Raw genomic sequence first — 21,375 nt, forward strand, 5'->3', positions numbered from 1 at the left:
GTCTCCACCAACAGGAGTTACAGTTTGGGAACGAGGGTCTACATTATGCTCAGAACCTTCTTCATCTGGTCCTGGATCCGACTTATAAAGATTCTGGGCATCAGTGCAGATCATTTCCTCGTCTGGATTAACAGAAGCTCTGGAGCAGACCTCCAGGCTATAGTATGAGTAAACAGCTGTGCAGACTCAACCATCTGTGTTACCCCATACTCAGACGGGCAGCTGGAGACTTGGGAGCTGTGAGGAAGCAAGTGCGATTGGGGTGACACCTCTGAGGACTGGAGTAATTGTGATGTTGAAGTTGAGGTGGAGGAGAGCCCACTTGAAGGAGCACTTGATATCCGCTGAAGCACCTGCTGTTTTTGTGCCTCATCTGGAATTTGTAGCGATGGGCGTGTCCGTAACAAAGGGATCGTATCACATTGTCCACGAAAAGAAGTCGACATGTTAGTTTGGCTGGAAGATGGTCTTTCTTCTGCAGATGTTACTCCCCCCCCACCGCGGGGGGCTCGACCCACCAGCGGACAGGCACCAGTATTAGGAGAGGGGGGCTGGCCGTCAGGGTTCACCGCGGCTCTGGCACAAACCCGGCGACACAGAGGTGGCACGGGCAGGAATGGACTGGCCGTGTCGGCTTCTCACTTTTTGGATTTTAGAAGGGCATGACATGCCTATATCTGTGTCTCCCCCTCCTTTTACTCCTCCACCTCTTTTATTTTCGCATGACTATATGTACTTGTCACTTTTCCATGTGTTAGTTATGTCTTCTGAGCAGTTTGTCAGCTTTTGGACACCTTTGAAGGTGTTTTCTATGTGTTTCTATGTGTTTTTGTTTGCCTGCCATTGGTTTTAACGGTGTTCGAAGGTGTTCGACGAACAGTTCGGCGAACAGTTCGGCGAACAGTTCGGCGAACAGTTCGACGAACAGTTCGGCGAACAGTTCGACGAACAGTTCGGCGAACAGTACGGCGAACAGTTCGACGAACAGTTCGGCGAACAGTTCGGCGAACAGTTCGACGAACAGTTCGGCGAACACACGGGTGTTCGACGAACCGAACCGAACTCGAACACTACGGGGGGTGGCTCAACACTAGTTGTGTCTACAAGACCTTTTAAGGAAGCCAGCAAAAAAATTGAAGAGAAGGTAAAGCACAAAAGGACCTGGTCTTGCTGAGCACTGGAAAGGGCAGCCGGCAACCAGACGTCAAAGTAGAAAAGCAGCAAGTGAGAGGCTTATCTCTGCCTACGGTCACACCACCCTGAACACGCCTGATCTCGTCTGATCTTGGAAGCTAAGCAGAGTTTGGCCTGGTTAGTACTTGGATGGGAGACCACCTGGGAATACCAGGTGCTGTAGGCTTTTGCTTTTTCCTTCCTTCCACCAGCAGGGGGCACTCTCTTCTATTCCTTTTTTCCATTCCCTTTCACAAGTGCACACATTCATTTTCTTTTCTTTTTTTCATTTGCTTTATCTCTTGCGCTATTACATCTCTGCAAAATACCAGCATCCTTCTGATCACCGTGGGCCTCCAGCATTGTTGCTTCTTTACTTTTAATACTAGGCTCCTTTTCACCAGGACCGGCGTCTCCCGCGTGGCTGGAGGCAACCAACGGTAACCCCAAGCAGAAGACCTTTGCAGGCAACACGACCCTCCCCCCTGAAGAGCAGCTCAAAGTCACTGGCAACCATCTCACCCTCTTCCTTCATTCACCCCTGGATGTCTCGCTCCGCCCCCAGGTTACGGATCCAGCGTGCTCTTTCTGTCACATTACCGCGATGAATGGTTTAGCCTGCAGGTGACCCTGCGCCGAGACATTTTTGAAGACACCTGATGCGGCGGGTGAAACACTGCTAAACAAACCACACCTGTAGGGATGGCACAGACTTTGCATGGACCCTTCGGAGCCCGCCCCGTCACGGCCAGATTGCTCGCTTTTATGCACACGCCCGGACTGACTGGCGTGTGCGGGAGTAGTGGTTCCACCGGACCATGAACCGGAGAATGCCTGGAGGGGCGTGACTAAGTATCTGGCCGATCCGACTAAGGTGGCACGACGACATACGACGCCAGTGCACCAAGGAGAAACCGGGCAGAGGGACCAGGTGCTACTCCAGGTCAAACTCCGGACACGGGGGTTGACCCACACAGGGATTACTGGAACAGGCAGGTTAGGTTGGCACAGACTGGTGGATATAAGCGAACACGGCAGGTATGGCAGGTATACTCGCCTGGTGGATACAGGCGAGTATGCAGGCGGGGAGGTACTGGCCGAAAGGATGGGCTGGAGCACAGAGAGGACAAGACCCAGTACAGACTGGGTCACAGAAACAGAACCGCAGATGCGGTAGCCAAACACAGCAGAGAGGGAATACCCGAAGCGGTGGGCAAGAGCAGAGCAGGAAGGGACTGCCGGAGCAGCGAGCGGAAGCAGAGCAGGACAGGACTGCGGGAGCAGCGAGCAGATTCAGAGCAGGACGGGACTGCCGGAGCAGCGAGCAGAAGCAGAGCAGGACAGGACTGCCGGAGCAGCGAGCAGATGCAGAGCAGAAACCGCAGGAGCGGCAAGCAAGGCAAGAGCACAGTGGAAACCGCAAGAGCGGCAAGCTAAGCAGGAGCAGAGCGGAAACCGCAGAGCGGTAAACAAGGCATGAGCAGAGCGGAAACCGCAGAGCGGTAAACAAGGCAGGAGCAGAGCGGAAACCGCAGAGCGGTATACAAGGCAGGAGCAGAGCGGAAACCACAGAGCGGCTAAGTAGGCAAGAGCAGAGCGGAAACCGCAGAGCGGCAAACAAGGCAGGAGCAGAGCAGAAACCGCAGAGCGGCAAACAAGGCAGGAGCAGAGCAGAAACCGCAGGAGCGGCAAGCAAGGCAAGAGCAGGGCAGAAACCGCAAGAGAGGCAATCTAAGCAGGAGCAGAGCGGAAACCGCAGAGCGGTAAACAAGGCAGGAGCAGAGCGGAAACCGCAGAGCGGTAAACAAGGCAGGAGCAGAGCGGAAACCGCAGAGCGGTAAACAAGGCAGGAGCAGAGCGGAAACCGCAGAGCGGTAAACAAGGCAGGAGCAGAGCGGAAACCGCAGAGCGGCAAACAAAGCAGAGCAGGGGGAACAGGGCTCTGTTCACACGGAACAGACAGGAAGAGAAAGGCAGAGCCAGATACCCACAGGGTACTTGCAGTGAAGTAGCGAGTGGACCACAAACTCACAAACGTGAGTACAGAGACAACAAGCAGGAGTTAGGTACGAGTTCAGACTCTGCAGAAAAAGGAAGGGAACGGACATAGAGGCAAAACAGGTAAAGGATAGGAGAGAGTTCAGACTGGAACTGAGTGTACGGAGGAGACCGACACTGCAGCGGGATACAGGAGCGGGTCTGGGAATACGGCCCCCAGAGAGGCGGGACGAACAGGCAAGGAGCGTGTTCAGACAGGACAGACAAGATACAGAAGCGGGTCTAGGTAATCGGCCCCTAGAAGGCGGGAGGAACAGGCTAGGAGCGTGTTCAGACAGGACTGGAAATACAGCCTCCAGGAGAGGCTGCAGGCAAGAGTACACAGACAGGACTCAGTTCAGACACGGGAACTGATACCGCAAGGCAGGAGACATAGACAGGACTCAGTTCAGACACGGGAACTGATACCGCAAGGCAGGAGACAAAGACAGGACTCAGTTCAGACACGGGAACTGATACCGCAAGGCAGGAGACATAGACAGGACTCAGTTCAGACACGGGAACTGATACCGCAAGGCAGGAGACAAAGAACGGGACCTGGCACCTTCAGAGTGCAAGCACACACTGAATGAAACACTATGCTCAGGCAGGGATAGATGGGAGCAGCTGAGCTATATACCAGGTGACAGACAGCAATAGGCTGAGGACGCACAAGGGGTGTGACCCACAGCAGGTACAAAAAGCAGGAAGTGATCGGGCGCCGCCTTTAAGCAGCAGAAACAGACACAAACAGACAGCATGGAGGGAAGCCAGAGAGACATTCTGGACAGGAGATCAAGTGCGCGCTCTTGCACAGTGGGAGATGGACCACTATGCAAGGACTCCGCCAGGTATGTTACAGTAGCCCCCCCCTTACGCCCCCTCTTCTTCAGGCCTGCCAGAATCTCCTGCAGGGAATTTGAGGGCCAATTCTTCCCTTCGAAGAGATCACTTCCACTGTCCACCGGAAAAACTGGTCTCCTCTGGGTAGCTAGGATTCTACCTCCCATCCAGCCACCCTTAGCAACAGACGAAATGGGTGGAGTACCAGGAACAGCACACAAGGAATTCTCACTCCATATACTTTCAGGTGGCATCCCAGAGGGTACAGGAGACAACTGGAAGTCCTCCACCGGGTTGGAGGGGGACAGAGACTTGGGGGTAATCTCTGCTTCGAGGTACATCTTGTCAAGCTCACAGGATGAAATAGACGGGTTATCAGGTACAGGATGAGGAAAAGTCACTGCCTCTTTGTTATCTGGTGGTACCCCGGAGGATTCAGGAAACAACTGGAGGTCCTCCGCCGGGTCAGAAGAGTGCAGAGGCTCAGAGAAAACATCTGCTTCAGAGTACACAAGGTCGGACTCACTGGACGAAGCAGGCGAGGTATCGGGTACCGAGTATAGGAAAGTCTCTGTCCATTCACCACCAGGTGGCACCCCGACGGCTTCTGGAGACAACTGGCGGTCCTCCGCCTGGTCAGAGGGGTGTAGAGACTCACGGGTAACCTCTGCTTCAGAGTACACTAGGTCGGACTCACTGGACGAAGCAAGCGAGGTATCAGATCCAGGATATAAGAAAGTCTCTGTCCATTCACCACCAGGTGGCACCCCGAATGGTTCTGGAGACAACTGGAGGTCCTCCGCCTGGTCAGAGGGGTGTAGAGACTCATGGTTAACCTCTGCTTCGTAGTACACTAGGTTGGACTCACTGGACGAAGCGAGCGAGGTATCAGGTACAGAGTATAGGAGAGTCTCTGTCCTTTCGCTACCAGGTAGCACCCCGAAGGGTTCAGGAGACAACTGGAGGTCCTCCGCCTGGTCGGAGGGGTGTAGAGACTCGGGGGTAACTACCACTTTGGGGTACCCATTGTCAGGCTCACAGGACGAAGCGGACAAAGTATCGAGTACCGGGTGTAGAGAAGTCTCTCTCCATTTGTCATCGAGTGGTATCCCGGAGGATTCAGGAGGCAACAGGGGGTCCTCCACCAGGTAGTAGAGGTGCACAGACTCTGAGGTAACCACAGCTTTGGAGCATCCTTGGACATGCACACCGGTTAAAGTGGGTGAAGCATCTGATGCCGGGTGCAGGAAGTTCTCCTGTGTGGAGTCTGGATGGGCAGAAGTCTCTTCGGGCAGGAGAACTGGTGCACTACCCACGCACATTACCCTTTGGGGCTTCTCCAGGATACAGGGAGATGAAGCTTCAGTAGGGACTTCAAGGTTGGGGTCAGGAGGTCTCAGGGAGGACAGACCCTGACGTGACGGCTTGCCTCTACGTCTAGCACGTCTGGACTGCCTCTTGAGGTTGGGAGAAGTATTCCGGAAAGCGTAGTCACCCTGTGAGGATTCTGGGTGGGCAGTAGTCTCATTGGGCTGGAGGACTATTGCGCTACCCACACACATTACCCGTCGGGGCTGCTCCGGGATATTGGGAAGTGAAGCTTCAGCAGGGGCTTCAGGGTTAGGGTCCTCGAAGACCACACGAAAGGCCACCAGGAAGGCCTGCAGGTCAAGGACGACAGGATCCCATGCTTCCCATAGGGGGGTGACCCATTTCAAGGCATCACCCGCTAGGTAGTCAATCATAAAGGCCACTTTAGCCCAATCGGAAGGAAAATAGAGAGGGTAGGCATTAAATTGTAGCATGCATTGCTCCACAAATGCACGACACTGTCTTGAATCCCCATAGTAACGTGGCGGATCCGCAGGAACGAGAGCTGATAGATCCATCTGGACGGTGCGTAATTCGCCTGGAACTCAGCTAAGGGAAAAAAAAATGTATCTATTTATTTTTAATGCATGTATTCACTAGAAAACGTCTCAGAGAGCGAAGGCCGTGGGGCTCAATGGGAACCATGGCCTGAGCATGCTGTTATGCACACGCCCGGACTGACTGGCTTGTGCGGGAGTTGTGGTTCCACTGGACCATGAACCGGAGAGTGCCTGGAGGGGCGTGACTAAGTATCTGGCCGATCCGACCAAGGTGGCACGACGGCATACGACGCCAGTGCACCAAGGAGAAACCGGGCAGAGGGACCAGGTGCTACTCCAGGTCAAACTCCGGACACGGGGGTTGACCCACACAGGGATTACTGGAACAGGCAGGTTAGGCTGGCACAGACTGGTGGATATAAGCGAACACGGCAGGTATGCAGACGGGTGGATACAGGCGAGTATGCAGGCGGGGAGGTACTGGCCGAAAGGACGGGCTGGAGCACAGAGAGGACAAGACCCAGTACAGACTGGGTCACAGAAAAAGAACCGCAGATGCGGTAGCCAAACACAGCAGAGAGGGAATGCCCGAAGCGGTGGGCAAGAGCAGAGCAGGACGGGACTGCCGGAGCAGTGAGCGCTAGCAGAGCAGGACAGGACTGCCGGAGCAGCGAGCAGATGCAGAGCAGGACGGTACTGCTGGAGCAGCGAGCAGAAGCAGAGCAGTACAGGACTGCCGGAGCAGCGAGCAGATGCAGAGCAGAAACCGCAGGAGCGGCAAGCAAGGCAAGAGCAGAGTGGAAACCGCAAGAGCGGCAAGCTAAGCAGGAGCAGAGCGGAAACCGCAGAGCGGTAAACAAGGCAGGAGCAGAGAGTAAACCGCAGAGCGGTAAACAAGGCAGGAGCAGAGCGGAAACTGCAGAGCGGTAAACAAGGCAGGAGCAGAGCGGAAACCGCAGAGCGGCTAAGTAGGCAGGAGCAGAGCGGAAACCGCAGAGCGGCAAACAAGGCAGGAGCAGAGCGGAAACCGCAGAGCGGTAAACAAGGCAGGAGCAGAGCGGAAACCGCAGAGCGGCTAAGTAGGCAGGAGCAGAGCGGAAACCGCAGAGCGGCTAAGTAGGCAGGAGCAGAGCGGAAACCGCAGAGCGGCAAACAAGGCAGGAGCAGAGCAGAAACCGCAGGAGCGGCAAGCAAGGCAAGAGCAGGGCAGAAACCGCAAGAGCGGCAAGCTAAGCAGGAGCAGAGCAGAAACCGCAGAGCGGTAAAAAAGGCAGGAGCAGAGCGGAAACCGCAGAGCGATAAACAAGGAAGGAGCAGAGTGGAAACCGCAGAGCGGTAAACAAGGCAGGAGCAGAGCGGAAACCGCAGAGCGATAAACAAGGAAGGAGCAGAGTGGAAACCGCAGAGCGGTAAACAAGGCAGGAGCAGAGCGGAAACCGCAGAGCGGCAAACAAAGCAGAGCAGGGGGGACAGGGCTCTGTTCACACGGAACAGACAGGAAGAGAAAGGCAGAGCCAGATACCCACAGGGTACTTGCAGTGAAGTAGCGAGTGGACCACAAACTCACAAACGTGAGTACAGAGACAACAAGCAGGAGTTAGGTACGAGTTCAGACTCTGCAGAAAAAGGAAGGGAACGGACATAGAGGCAAAACAGGTAAAGGATAGGAGAGAGTTCAGACTGGAACTGAGTGTACGGAGGAGACCGACACTGCAGCGGGATACAGGAGCGGGTCTGGGAATACGGCCCCCAGAGAGGCGGGACGAACAGGCAAGGAGCATGTTCAGACAGGACAGACAAGATACAGGAGCGGGTCTAGGTAATCGGCCCCTAGAAGGCGGGAGGAACAGGCTAGGAGCGTGTTCAGACAGGACTGGAAATACAGCCTCCAGGAGAGGCAGCAGGCAAGAGTACACAGACAGGACTCAGTTCAGACACAGGAACTGATACCGCAAGGCAGGAGACATAGACAGGACTCAGTTCAGACACGGGAACTGATACCGCAAGGCAGGAGACAAAGACAGGACTCAGTTCAGACACGGGAACTGATACCGCAAGGCAGGAGACATAGACAGGACTCAGTTCAGACACGGGAACTGATACCGCAAGGCAGGAGACAAAGAACGGGACCTGGCACCTTCAGAGTGCAAGCACACACTGAATGAAACACTATGCTCAGGCAGGGATAGATGGGAGCAGCTGAGCTATATACCAGGTGACAGACAGCAATAGGCTGAGGACGCACAAGGGGTGTGACCCACAGCAGGTACAAAAAGCAGGAAGTGATCGGGCGCCGCCCTTAAGCAGCAGAAACAGACACAAACAGACAGCATGGAGGGAAGCCAGAGAGACATTCTGGACAGGAGATCAAGTGCGCGCTCTTGCACAGTGGGAGATGGAACACTATACAAAGGCGCCGCCAGGTATGTTACACTCGCCACCAAGCGATCCTGAGAAAGGCTGGCCAGGCGATGGATCAAGCAGCGTCTACTGGCAATACCACCTTGGATACGCCCATTCTCGTCTGATCTCGGAAGCAAAGCAGGGCTGGGCTCAGACAGTACTTGGATGGGAGACCTCCTGGGAACACCGGGTGCCGTAGACCATTTTGATAACGTTTTGCCCTACTGCCCAGCTCGGCTAGCATGGAACGGCGCCTTGCCGGACACCGACCTTAAGTAACTTAGATGATGGAAGCCCCAAGGCCTCTGAGCCAGTTGGCAGCTAAGTACGCTACCCCGCCGCCTTCACGCAGGCCTGACACCGAGCTCCTTGTCACGGCTAGGAGTGCTTATTGACTCCGCAGCTCGCCGTGTGGAAATGATGGCGTTAAAAGCACCCGGGGCCGTGAAGGGGCCAGGCTTTCAGCAGGTGCCCAGGGAAGGTTTTGGATGCCGGCCGCCTAGCGAAGGCCAGCAGAAGTAACATGTTTCTCTGCAAAGAAGATTGTGTAACCAAGCCAGATGGCTGACAAAGTGCTAACCTCAGTGCAAGGAAGGTGCGGAAGGAATTGGGGAGTGGGGGGGGTGATTCCTGCTAGGGCCCTGAAATCATAAAACAGGCAGGAGAGTCTGACGCATGGTGACGGAGAGGTTGTAGGGGAAGATAGGGGGTGTTGTCACATGCGAGCACGTGTGCATGCAGGCTTGTGTGTGAGAGTGCGCTTCCTAGGTGTGGCGCGCTGCAGACAGTCAAAGGGATTGTTCCCTTTCATTAAAAGTTAATCCCCGGCTGCAGGCTATTAGAAATCAACTAACCGTGCTCTACTCACCCTACCCGGGTCTACCGGTGAGTCTCGCCTCCGCTCCCGGCCTGTGGCATTGGCCGTGAAGCCGACGTTCCGTCGACAGCGCTGCAGCTGATCAGTGAGCTCAGCGGCTCTGAGTGGGGCGTTGTGTCTACAAGACCTTTTAAGGAAGCCAGCAAAAAAATCGAAGAGAAGGGAAAGCACAAAAGGACCTGGTCTTGCTGAGCACTGGAAAGGGCAGCCGGCAGCCAGACGTCAAAGTAGAAAAGCAGCAAGTGAGAGGCTTGTCTCTGCCTAGGGTCACACCACCCTGAACATGCCTGATCTTGTCTGATCTTGGAAGCTAAGCAGGGTTGGGCCTGGTTAGTACTTGGATGGGAGACTGCCTGGGAATACAAGGTGCCCTAGGGTTTTGCTTTTTCCTTCCTTCCACCAGCAGGGGGCACTCTCTTCTATGCCTTTTTTCCATTCCCTTTCACAAGTGCACACATTCATTCTCTTTTCATTTTTTCATTTGCTTTCTCTCTTGCGCTATTTCATCTCTGCAAAATACCAGCATCCTTCTGATCACCGTGGGCCTCCAGCATTGTTGCTTCTTTACTTTTAATACTAGGCTCCTTTTCACCATTAGCAGCATCTCCCGTGTGGCTGGAGGCAACAACCGGTAACCCCAAGCAGAAGACCTTTGCAGGCAACATGACCCTCCCCCCTGAAGAGCAGCTCAAAGTCACTGGCAACCATCTCACCCTCTTCCTTCATTCACCCCTGGACGTCTCGCTCCACCCCTAAGTTACGGGTCCAGCTTGCTCTTTCTGTCACATTACCGCGATGAAGGGTTTAGCCTGCAGGAGACCCTGCGCCGAGACATTTTTGAAGACACCTGATGCGGCGAGTGAATCACTGCTAAACAAACCACACCTGTAGGGATGGCACAGCCTTTGCATGGACCCTTCGGAGTCCGCCCCGTCACGGCCAGATTGCTCGCCATCAAGCGATCCTGAGAAAGGCTGGCCGGGCGATGGATCGAGCAGCGTCTACTGGCCATACCACCTTGGATACGCCCGATCTCATCTGATAATATCACAGCGTACCATAGCAATCAGTAATATCCATCTAATTATTATCAAAATATTAAAATAAATTATGTTTGGAATAATAAACAATAATAGATAATAATTCATTATCAATCAAGTTCTCCATATGATAGAACATTTTTATATCATAGGTGTAATTACCTTTTCCAACCCATAGGTGTCAGTGTATTTTGAAAAAACAAGTTTTTATATCTTTATTAAACAAATAATATCAAAGAATGTATACTCCTGAACCAAAATGAATAAATATATGAATGTATGAATGAATGAATGAATGAATGAATAAATGAATGAATGAATTGTTGTGTTTACTCAAAAAATGTAAACATTTTTTTCCTTAGCAATATATATTTAATGAAGCAATACTCTTGTATTAGACATCTACTGTACATGTACTGTATCTACATATATATATTTCTATACTTCTTTAATAATTATTATTTCTTGATTTAACTAATAGTGAATAAGGGCAACCACACATCAAAATGGTTTACAAAGCAAATTTATATTTAGAATAATTTTCCACATGATAATATTCTTGAATAACTATAATATTATTTTTAATGGTTACCTAAATAGGTACACACCTCTCTTTAGTGAAATCTATGCTACTCATCGATATGAAATTTATGCACAATATTTCTAGAAGAATAATTATTTTTAATTTGGTTCTGATATATACATAAATTTTATAAAATAATATTTTTGGTATTAAGGGGGAAAATGTGTTTTTGATCCTGATTACATAATCAATTTTTGATCAATACTTATTTTCCACACATTTTAATAAAGAAGAAATAATAATAAGGTACTATGGTATAATTAAGAAGGGTATTACATGCAAAGTTGCATAATTTAATATTGTTTGGTGGTACAAGGTTATGACAAATATGAAATCATCCAGATAATGGAGATATAAGGGTATTTTTTATGGAGAATATAATTACTCTGCATTTGTCATTAAAATTTAAAGGCCTTATTTTTATTTTTATTCTTATTTTTACTCTTAATTTTATTTTTCATTTTTAAAATTTTATTCTTACTTTATACTTCTTATTTTTCTATTTTTTAATTTTTTAATTCTCATTTGATTTTATTTGAGTTCAATATCTCAATTGAGAAAACACATTAATATTTAATAAAGTAATGTCTAATACAAGAGTATTGCTTCATTAAATATATATTGCTAAGGAAAAAAATGTTTACATTTTCTGAGTAAACACAACAATTCATTCATTCATTTATTCATTCATTCATTCATTCATTCATTTATACATTCATATATTTATTCATTTTGGTTCAGGAGTATACATTCTTTGATATTATTGGTTTAATAAAGATATAAAAACTTGTTTTTTCAAAATACACTGACACCTATGGGTTGGAAAAGGTAATTACACCTATGACATAAAAATGTTCTATCATATGGAGAACTTGATTACTAATGAATTATTATCTATTATTGTTTATTATTCCAAACATAATTTATTTTAATATTTTGATAATAATTAGATGGATATTACTGATTGCTATGGTACGCTGTGATATTATCAGATGAGATCGGGCGTATCGACGGTGGTATGGCCAGTAGAAGCTGCTGGATCCATTGCCCGGCCAGCCTTTCTCAGGATCGCTTAGTGGCGAGCAATCTGGCCGTGACGGGGTGGGCTCCGAAGGGTCCATGCAAAGTCTGTGCTGTCCCTACAGGTGTGGTTTGTTTAGCAGTGATTCACCCGCCGCATCAGGTGTCTTCAAAAATGGCTCGGCGCAGGGTCTCCTGCAGGCTAAACCCTTCATCGCGGTAATCTGACAGAAAGAGCAAGCTGGACCCGTAACTTGGGGGCGGAGCGAGACGTCCAGGGGTGAATGAAGGAAGAGGGTGAGATGGTTGTCAGTGACTTTGAGCTGCTCTTCAGGGGAGAGGGTCGTGTTGCCTGCAAAGGTCTTCTGCTTGGAGTTACCGGTGGTTGCCTCCAGCCACGCGGGAGACGCTGGTCCTGGTGAAAAGGAGCCTAGTATTAAAAGTAAAGAAGCAACAATGCTGGAGGCCCACGGTGATCAGAAGGATGCTGGTATTTTGCAGAGATAAAATAGGGCAAGAGAGAAAGCAAATGAAAAAAATAAAAGAGAATGAATGTGTGCACTTGTGAAAGGTAATGGAAAAAAGGCATAGAAGAGAGTGCCCCCTGCTGGTGGAAGGAAGGAAAAAGCAAAAGCCTACAACATCTGGTATTCCCAGGTGGTCTCCCATCCAAGTACTAACCAGGCCCAACCCTGCTAAACTTTTGGGATCAGACTAGAATGGGCATGTTCAGAGTGGTGTGGCTGTAGGCAGAGACTAGTCTCTCACTTGCTGCTTTTCTACTTTGACGTCTGGCTGCCGGCTGCCCTTTCCAGTGCTCAGCAAGACCAGGTCATTTTGTGCTTTCCCTTCTCTTCAATTTTCTTGCTGGCTTCCTTAAAAGGTCTTGTAGACACAACGCCCCACTCAGAGCCGCTGAGCTCACTGATCGGCTGCAGCGCTGTCGACGGAACGTCAGCTTCACGGCCAATGCCACAGGCCGGGAGCAGAGGCGATACTCACCGGTAGACCCGGGTAGGGTGAGTAGAGCGCGGTTAGTTGCTTTCTAATAGGCTGCAGCCGGGGATTAACTTTTAATGAAAGGGAACACGCAGCGCGCCACACCTAGGAAGCGCACTCTCACACACAAGCCAGCATGCACACGTGCTCGCACGTGACAACACCCCCTATCTACCCCTACAACCTCTCCGTCACCATGCATCAGACTCTCCTGCCTGTTTTATGATTTCAGGACCCTATCAGGAATCACCCCCCCACCCCCTCCCCAATTTCTTCCGCACCTTCCTTGCCGTCCTTGCACTGAGGTTAGCTCTTTGGCGGCCGTCTGGCTTGGTTACACAAGCTTCTTTGCAGAGATACATGTTACTTCTGCTGGCCCTCGCTAGGCGGCCGGCATCCAAAACCTTCCCTGGACACCTGCTGAAAGCCTGGCCCCTTCACGGCCCCGAGTGCTTTTAACGCCATCATTTCCACACGGCGAGCTGCGGAGTCAATAAGCACTCCTAGCCGTGACAAGGAGCTCGGTGTCAGGCCTGCGTGAAGGCGGCGGGGTAGCGTACTTAGCTGCCAACTGGCTCAGAGGCCTTGGGGCTTCCATCATCTAAGTTACTTAAGGTCAGTGTCCGGCAAGGCGCCGTTCCATGCTAGCCGAGCTGGGCAGTAGGGCAAAACGTTATCAAAATGGTCTACAGCACCCGGTGTTCCCAGGAGGTCTCCCATCCAAGTACTGTCTGAGCCCAGCCCTGCTTTGCTTCGGAGATCAGACGAGATCGGGTATATCAAAGGTGGTATGGCCAGTAGACGCTGCTTGATCCATCGCCCGGCCAGCCTTTCTCAGGATCGCTTTGTTATGATCTGCTACAGAGACTAAGGAAACAAAGGAGATCTATCCCTACAATAGAACTAAGCTAGATCCCTACGATGTAACGGGGAACATGATCCTGCGATCAGACCCGCTAAAGTCCTCGGCTAGTCTGAACCCAGACCTATAGATGTGAGGGAGGGATCCCTACAAGATCTAGGGACTGGGAAAAGTTGGACACCTCCTAGCAGAAATAGTAGCAGTCAAAGACAAACACACAACAAAAAGGCATAGGGGTCAGAAGACCTAGCAAAACTAACAGAGAACGGCAACAGAGCAACAAGCTAGCTCAACAGTAGTAAATACAAATGAAGTCCAGCAAAGCCAGGAGGGCGGAGCCGGATTAAATAGGCAAAATGGTCATGTGACCAGCAAACTAAAAAAAACCTAACAGGAGAGTTGTAACAGTACCCACTCTTCTAAGAGGATCCTCCGGATCCCCTAGGCCCAGGCTTACCAGGAAACCTCCTGTGAAACGCTCGGACAAGTCTGGGGGCAGAAACATAATCCGCTCTCACCCATGAGTTATCCTCAGGTCCGAAACCCTTCCAAGCGACGAGATACTGCAAACTCCCTCTATACCGTCTAGAATTTAGGATGCGGGAAATTTCATATTCCCCGTCCTCCACCACCGGAGGAACAGTGGCAGAGGCGTCACCATCCGACACATCAGCTTTTTTCAACAGAGAAACATGAAACACCGGATTAATCCTCCAGGACGTAGGAACCTCCAGCCTAACAGCAGATTGGTTAACTATCTGAAGTACCTTAAAGGGCCCTACGAACTTGGGACCCAATTTTTTAGAAGGAATCCTCAATCGCAGATTCTTAGAGGACAACCAAACCATGTCACCAACCGCAAAGAAAACCTCTTGCCGTTTCCTATCAAAGTACCTCTTAGATTTTTTGTTAGCCTCCTGAAGATTACCACGCACATCCGTCCAAACTCTTTCCAAATCACCGGAAAAACTCTCCTCCTCAGGCACAGCCGAAACCAATTTGGAAAATGACCCAAAAGACGGATGTCTCCCAGAACAACAAAAAAAAGGCGAACACCCAGCAGAAGAGGATGTATGGTTGTTAAGAGCAAATTCAGCAAGTGGCAGAAACTCAGACCACCCCTCTTGATTGTCTGCCACAAAACAACGCAAGAACTGCTCAACATCCTGGTTCTTCCTTTCTGTCTGGCCATTAGACTCAGGATGATATCCGGATGAAAACGACAAATGAACTCCCAACCTGTCACAAAAGGCACGCCAAAAACGAGCCACGAACTGAGGTCCCCTATCAGAAACAATGTCAGTAGGAACACCATGTAGTCTGACAATCTCCTTGACAAAGGCCTTAGCGAGTGTCTTAGCGCAAGGCAGTTTGATGAAGGGAACCAAGTGACACATCTTGCTAAAACGGTCCACGACCACCCAGATGACCGTGAAACCTTCAGAGGGAGGAAGGTCAGTAATAAAGTCCATAGCCAGATGTGTCCAAGGTGCACTAGGAACCTCCAGAGGGCAAAGCAACCCCGCAGCAGGAGCATGCGAAGACTTGGATCTTGCACACACAGTACATTGGTGCACCCACTTAATGACTTCCTTCTGCCATCCAGGCCACCAAAAACTGCGACCCACAAGACTCTTGGTCTCAGAAATTCCTGGATGACCTGCCAACCGAGACTCATGACACTCAACAAACAAATCTCTCCTAAAGGTCCTAGGCACAAACAACCTCCCATGGGGAGTGTTAGATGGGGCATTCTCCTGTGCTTTAAGAATCTCATCCTCCAAAACGGAGTCCAAACAGCAATCACAACACCTTCTTGTAAAATGGTCTCCTCTTCCTCCTCAACACCGACCATGGGAGAAAAGCTGCGAGACAAAGCATCCGCTTTAACATTCTTGGTACCCAGGATGTAAGTAACGGAAAAATTAAACCGCGAGAAAAAAAGTGCCCACCTAGCCGGACGGGCATTCAAGCGCTTGGCAGCATCAAGATAGATCAGATTTTTATGATCAGTGAAAACCTGAATGGGAAATTCAGCACCTTCCAAGAGATGACGCCAGTGTTCAAATGCGAGTTTAATCGCCAGCAATTCCCGATTACCAATATCGTAATTAAGTTCAGTCTCGGAAAATTTTTTTGAAAAAAAGGCACAGGGATGTACTCCATCCTTGTTTTCCTGAGACAACACCGCACCAACTCCCACCGAAGAAGCATCAACCTCAACCAAAAACGGCTTAGTCACATCAGGCTGCATAAGGATGGGAGCAGAGGTGAACCTCTCCTTTAGAAACACAAAAGCTTCAATGGCCTCAGAAGTCCACTGAACCGCATTAGCACCTTTCCTGGTGAGATCGGTCAGCGGTTTGACAATAATAGAAAATTTTTTTATGAATTTTCTGTAATAATTGGCGAAACCCAAAAACCTCTGTATCGATTTCAAACCAATAGGCCTAGGCCATTCCTGCACAGCTTGAACTTTAACCGGGTCCATCTCAAAACCTTCACTGGAGATAATGTAGCCCAAAAAACTAATTCTCTGTACAGCGAACTCACATTTCTCCAGCTTAGCAAAAAGCAAATTGTCCATTAATAACTGTAATACCTCACGTACGCTCCGCCAATGAGACTCCAGATCCGGCGAATAAATCAAAGTGTCATCCAAATACACAACCACATTTTTGCCGATTAAACGTCTAAGGATATCATTAATAAGATTCTGAAAAAATGCTGGAGCATTGGTGAGACCAAAAGGCATAACCAGATTCTCAAAATGACCCACAGGAGTGTTAAAAGCAGTCTTCCATTCATCACCCTCCTTCATGCGCAACAAATTGTATGCCCCCCGGAGATCAATTTTAGAGAACCACTTGGCCCCCACTAACTGGTTAAATAAATCAGGAATCAATGGCAGTGGGTAAGGATTGCGTACAGTAATTTTATTAATCTCACGAAAGTCCAGACAAGGACGTAAACCGCCATCTTTTTTTTTTACAAAAAAAAATCCAACAGCCACAGGAGACTTGGAAGGCCTAATGTGACCAGCGGCCAAGCTTGTCTGTATGTATTCTTCCAAAGCCTTTCTTTCAGGAATAGTAAGATTAAATAAACGACTCTTAGGAAGAGTCGCGCCAGGGACAAATTCAATGGTACAATCATAGTCTCTATGGGGAGGCAAAACCTGCGACTCCTCCTCAGAAAAAACTCTCCAAAAATCCTGAATAGGTACAGGCAATTCCCCTCTATCCACAGCAGCAATGCGCCCGTTACAACACTTGTCATAACACTTAGGGCTCCAGGACTTAATTTCATTGGTAGACCAATCCAGTACAGGATTGTGCAATTTTAACCAGGGTAACCCCAATATTACTGGAGAAGGCAAATTATCCAATACTACCAAATCCAAATTCTCTTGATGAATACCATTAATAGTGAGGGGAAGTTCACAGACCTTGTGAGTAACACTCTTCAAGGGAGAGCCATCGACAGAAACCACAGCAATAGGGGATGACAAAGTTTTAGGTTCTAATCTAAGTTTTTCCAAGAATCCCCCATCAATCACATTCAGAGTAGATCCATAATCCACAAATACCCGAAATTCAATTAATTCATCCTGAGCAGCAGTAGTGGCAGATAGGAATACTCCCTTAGAATTTAAACAGGCAATACAAGCATGACTGACCATTTTTTTTTCTTTCTTCTTACGAAGCACACAGCTCTTAATAAAATGACCAGAATTTCCGCAATAGAAACACAAGCCTTCAGAAAGTCGGCGGTCTTTTTCCTGAGAGCGGGGTGCCATCGCCACAATTTCCATCGGCTCTCCATTGTCAGCACAGAACCTCTCAGGACTCGAAGCTGACATAGCAGAGGATTTGCTCTCATTAACCCTTTCACGCAGTCTCCTGTCCACCCGTATAGCTAATTGCATTGCCTCCTGCAAGTTTCCAGGTGTGGGATAAGCAATCAGTAAATCCTTTACCCTTTCACATAGCCCTGCAAGAAACAAGCTTTTCAAAGTAGAATCGTTCCACCCCACCTGGGCAGACCACCGACGGAAGTGAGAACAATATTTTTCCACATTACCTGATCCCTGCCTCAAACGTCTTAATTCAGACTCAGCAGATGAGACACGATCAGGATCATCGTACAACAAACCCAAAGCAGAAAAAAAACTATCCACTGATCTAAAGCACGGATCACTAGGTTGGAGAGAGAAGGCCCATCCCTGAGGATCTTTGCGCAAAAGTGACATTATGATCCCTATGCGCTGTGATTCATCACCAGAGGATCCGGGTCTCAAACAAAAATATAATTGACAAGCATTTTTAAAAGAAAAAAAATCTTGTTGTTTGCCAAAAAATAGATCAGGCAGACGTACCTTAGGTTCCACAAAATGCGCTCCAGAACAGCTACTCACGTGTTGTTGGAGCTTGGTCACCTCCAGAGAGAGTCCCTGCAAGCGTTGAGCCAAATCTTGCACCGAGACCATGATGGAAAACTGGAGATCTTTCCTTAGAGAATTTTTTTTTTTTTTTTTTTTTTATGGCTGGAATTACTGCTATGATCTGCTACAGAGACTAAGGAAAGAAAGGAGATCTATCCCTACAATAGAACTAAACTAGATCCCTACGATGTAACGGGGAACCTGATCCTGCGATCAGACCCGCTAAAGTCCTCGGCTAGTCTGAACGCAGACCTATAGATGTGAGGGAGGGATCCCTACAAGATCTAGGGACTGGGAAAAGTTGGACACCTCCTAGCAGAAATAGTAGCAGTCAAAGACAAACACACAACAAAAAGGCATAGGGGTCAGAAGACCTAGCAAAACTAACAGAGAACGGCAACAGAGCAACAAGCTAGCTCAACAGTAGTAAATACAAATGAAGTCCAGAAAAGCCAGGAGGGCGGAGCCGGATTAAATAGGCAAAATGGTCATGTGACCAGCAAACTAAAAAAAAACTAACAGGAGAGTTGTAAAACGCTTGGTGGCGAGCAATCTGGCCGTGACTGGGCGGGCTCCGAAGGGTCCATGCAAAGTCTGTGCCGTCCCTACAGGTGTGGTTTGTTTAGCAGTGATTCACCCGCCGCATCAGGTGTCTTCAAAAATGTCTCGGCGCAAGGTCTCCTGCAGGCTAAACCCTTCATCGCGGTAATGTGACAGAAAGAGCAAGCTGGACCCGTAACTTGGGGGCGGAGCGAGACGTCCAGGGGTGAATGAAGGAAGAGGGTGAGATGGTTGCCAGTGACTTTGAGCTGCTCTTCAGGGGGGAGGGTCGTGTTGCCTGCAAAGGTCTTCTGCTTGGGGTTACCGGTGGTTGCCTCCAGCCACGCGGGAGACGCTGGTCCTGGTGAAAAGGAGCCTAGTATTAAAAGTAAAGAAGCAACAATGCTGGAGGCCCACGGTGATCAGAAGGATGCTGGTATTTTGCAGAGATGAAATAGCGCAAGAGAGAAAGCAAATGAAAAAAAGAAAAGAGAATGAATGTATGCACTTGTGAAAGGGAATGGAAAAAAAGGCATAGTAGAGAGTGCCCCCTGCTGGTGGAAGGAAGGAAAAAGCAAAAACCTACAGCACCTGGTATTCCCAGGCGGTCTCCCATCCAAGTACTAACCAGTAGAGATGAGCGTTGTTCTACTCGAACTGTTCGCCAATCTCAAATTCGAGCTGTTTTGGGCGGTGTTCGAGCCGTTCGGCGAACACGAACAATTTGAGAAAAATTCGACTGTTCGAGGTTATGTTCAATAACTGTTCGTGCACCAAAATCATAACTGGATTTTTTCTCAGTAATGATGAAAATTAATGTTAATACGCAGTTTGAGTGTACAGCGGGGTGGGGGGAGGGGCAGGGGATGGATCTCTGCAGGAACAATGAAGATCTCCATTTTTTTTTCTCTTTCCCGCATTTGCAGTGGGGAGGTGCAATCTGTCAGCCTATCAGCAGCGCACACACGGAGCGAAGTGCTTTTTTTCACACAAGCAAGGGCATGTGTCATTGGCAATGTATGTCACATGTCTTTGCCCTAAAAGACCAAGCCATTTTCCCCGTCGCCAACATTTTCTCACTGCTGCAGCTGCGTGTTAGACGGCACCGCTGTTGCTTGTTAATTTCAAGCCAATTTTCGCACAAATCTACAGATAGCTTGGGAGTAGGGAATAGTTGTGATTGCAGTCCTTTTAAGGACTAGGTTACAGCATTTCCTACGACTTTTATCAGGCAGGTCTGTGCTCTTAAATAGATAGATTGTGGGAGTAAAGACTAATTGTAATTGGAGTCCTTTTCAGGACTAGGTTACATCAGTTCCTATCAGTTTTTGCCAGGCAGGTCTGTGCCAGTGCTGTGCAAGTTTTTTTCACAGCATTTGGCTGAATCTAGCAAAGCTAATCCTTTTTGGCCTATTGCAGAGTGTGTTAGTCAGTGGAGTATCCTATCTGTGTTGCAAGATATACCACCTGTGTATAGAATACCAATTTTTTTACTGCACCTAGTGAAGTAAAATCTTTTGGGCATAGCATCATTCTATTAGTCCATCTATACTGACCTCCATCAGGTTGCAAATTGAATATAATTTTTTTCTGCATCTAGCCCTGAAAAAATATTGGGCTTCTAGCTGTGTGTGGGACTTGTTCTATTAATCCATCTATACAGACCTCCATCAGGTTGCAATCTGAATATATTTTTTTCTGCATCTACCTCTGAAAAAATATTGGGCTTCTAGCTGTGTGTGGGACTTGTTCTATTAATCCATCTATACAGACCTCCATCAGGTTGCAAACTGAATATATTTTTTTCTGCATCTACCTCTGAAAAAATATTGGGCATCTAGCTGTGTGTGGGACTTGTTCTATTAATCCATCTATACAGACCTCCATCAGGTTGCAAACTGAATATATTTTTTTCTGCATCTACCTCTGAAAAAATATTGGGCTTCTAGCTGTGTGTGGGACTTATTCTATTAATCCATCTATACAGACCTCCATCAGGTTGCAAACTGAATATATTTTTTTCTGCATCTACCTCTGAAAAAATATTGGGCTTCTAGCTGTGTGTGGGACTTGTTCTATTAATCCATCTATACAGACCTCCATCAGGTTGCAAACTGAATATATTTTTTTCTGCATCTACCTCTGAAAAAATATTGGGCTTCTAGCTGTGTGTGGGACTTGTTCTATTAATCCATCTATACAGACCTCCATCAGGTTGCAAACTGAATATATTTTTTTCTGCATCTACCTCTGAAAAAATATTGGGCTTCTAGCTGTGTGTGGGACTTGTTGTATTAGTCCATCTATACTGACCTCCATCAGGTTGCAAACTGAATATATTTTTTTCTGCATCTACCTCTGAAAAAATATTGGGCTTCTAGCTGTGTGTGGGACTTGTTGTATTAGTCCATCTATACTGACCTCCATCAGGTTGCAAACTGAATATATTTTTTTCTGCATCTACTTCTGAAAAAATATTGGGCTTCTAGCTGTGTGTGGGACTTGTTCTATTAATCCATCTATACAGACCTCCATCAGGTTGCAAACTGAATATATTTTTTTCTGCATCTACCTCTGAAAAAATATTGGGCTTCTAGCTGTGTGTGGGACTTGTTGTATTAGTCCATCTATACTGACCTCCATCAGGTTGCAAACTGAATATATTTTTTTCTGCATCTACCTC

At 48.5% G+C, this 21,375-nt stretch overlaps 1 non-coding gene and 4 pseudogenes across 1 annotated transcript; 3 read left to right on the forward strand and 2 right to left on the reverse strand.

The window, feature by feature from the left end:
• The first annotated feature begins 1,241 nt into the window (after positions 1-1,241).
• On the forward strand, positions 1,242-1,360 carry LOC141266995 (5S ribosomal RNA). The gene has a single exon (XR_012321014.1). It is a non-coding gene; the product is annotated as a 5S ribosomal RNA (ribosomal RNA).
• Positions 1,361-8,409: 7,049 nt separating this feature from the next.
• On the forward strand, positions 8,410-8,529 carry LOC141269332 (5S ribosomal RNA; annotated as a pseudogene).
• A 934-nt stretch (positions 8,530-9,463) lies between these two features.
• LOC141268850 (5S ribosomal RNA) lies at positions 9,464-9,582 on the forward strand (annotated as a pseudogene).
• Positions 9,583-12,479: 2,897 nt separating this feature from the next.
• LOC141270223 (5S ribosomal RNA) lies at positions 12,480-12,598 on the reverse strand (annotated as a pseudogene).
• A 931-nt stretch (positions 12,599-13,529) lies between these two features.
• Positions 13,530-13,649, reverse strand: LOC141268613 (5S ribosomal RNA; annotated as a pseudogene).
• Between the last annotated feature and the right edge of the window lie 7,726 nt (positions 13,650-21,375).

This window comes from Phyllobates terribilis, unplaced genomic scaffold (genome assembly GCF_046119375.1).
Source record: "Phyllobates terribilis strain yellow unplaced genomic scaffold, ASM4611937v1 Scaffold_4__5_contigs__length_816908805, whole genome shotgun sequence".
In the NCBI taxonomy this organism is placed as follows: Eukaryota; Metazoa; Chordata; class Amphibia; order Anura; family Dendrobatidae; genus Phyllobates; species Phyllobates terribilis.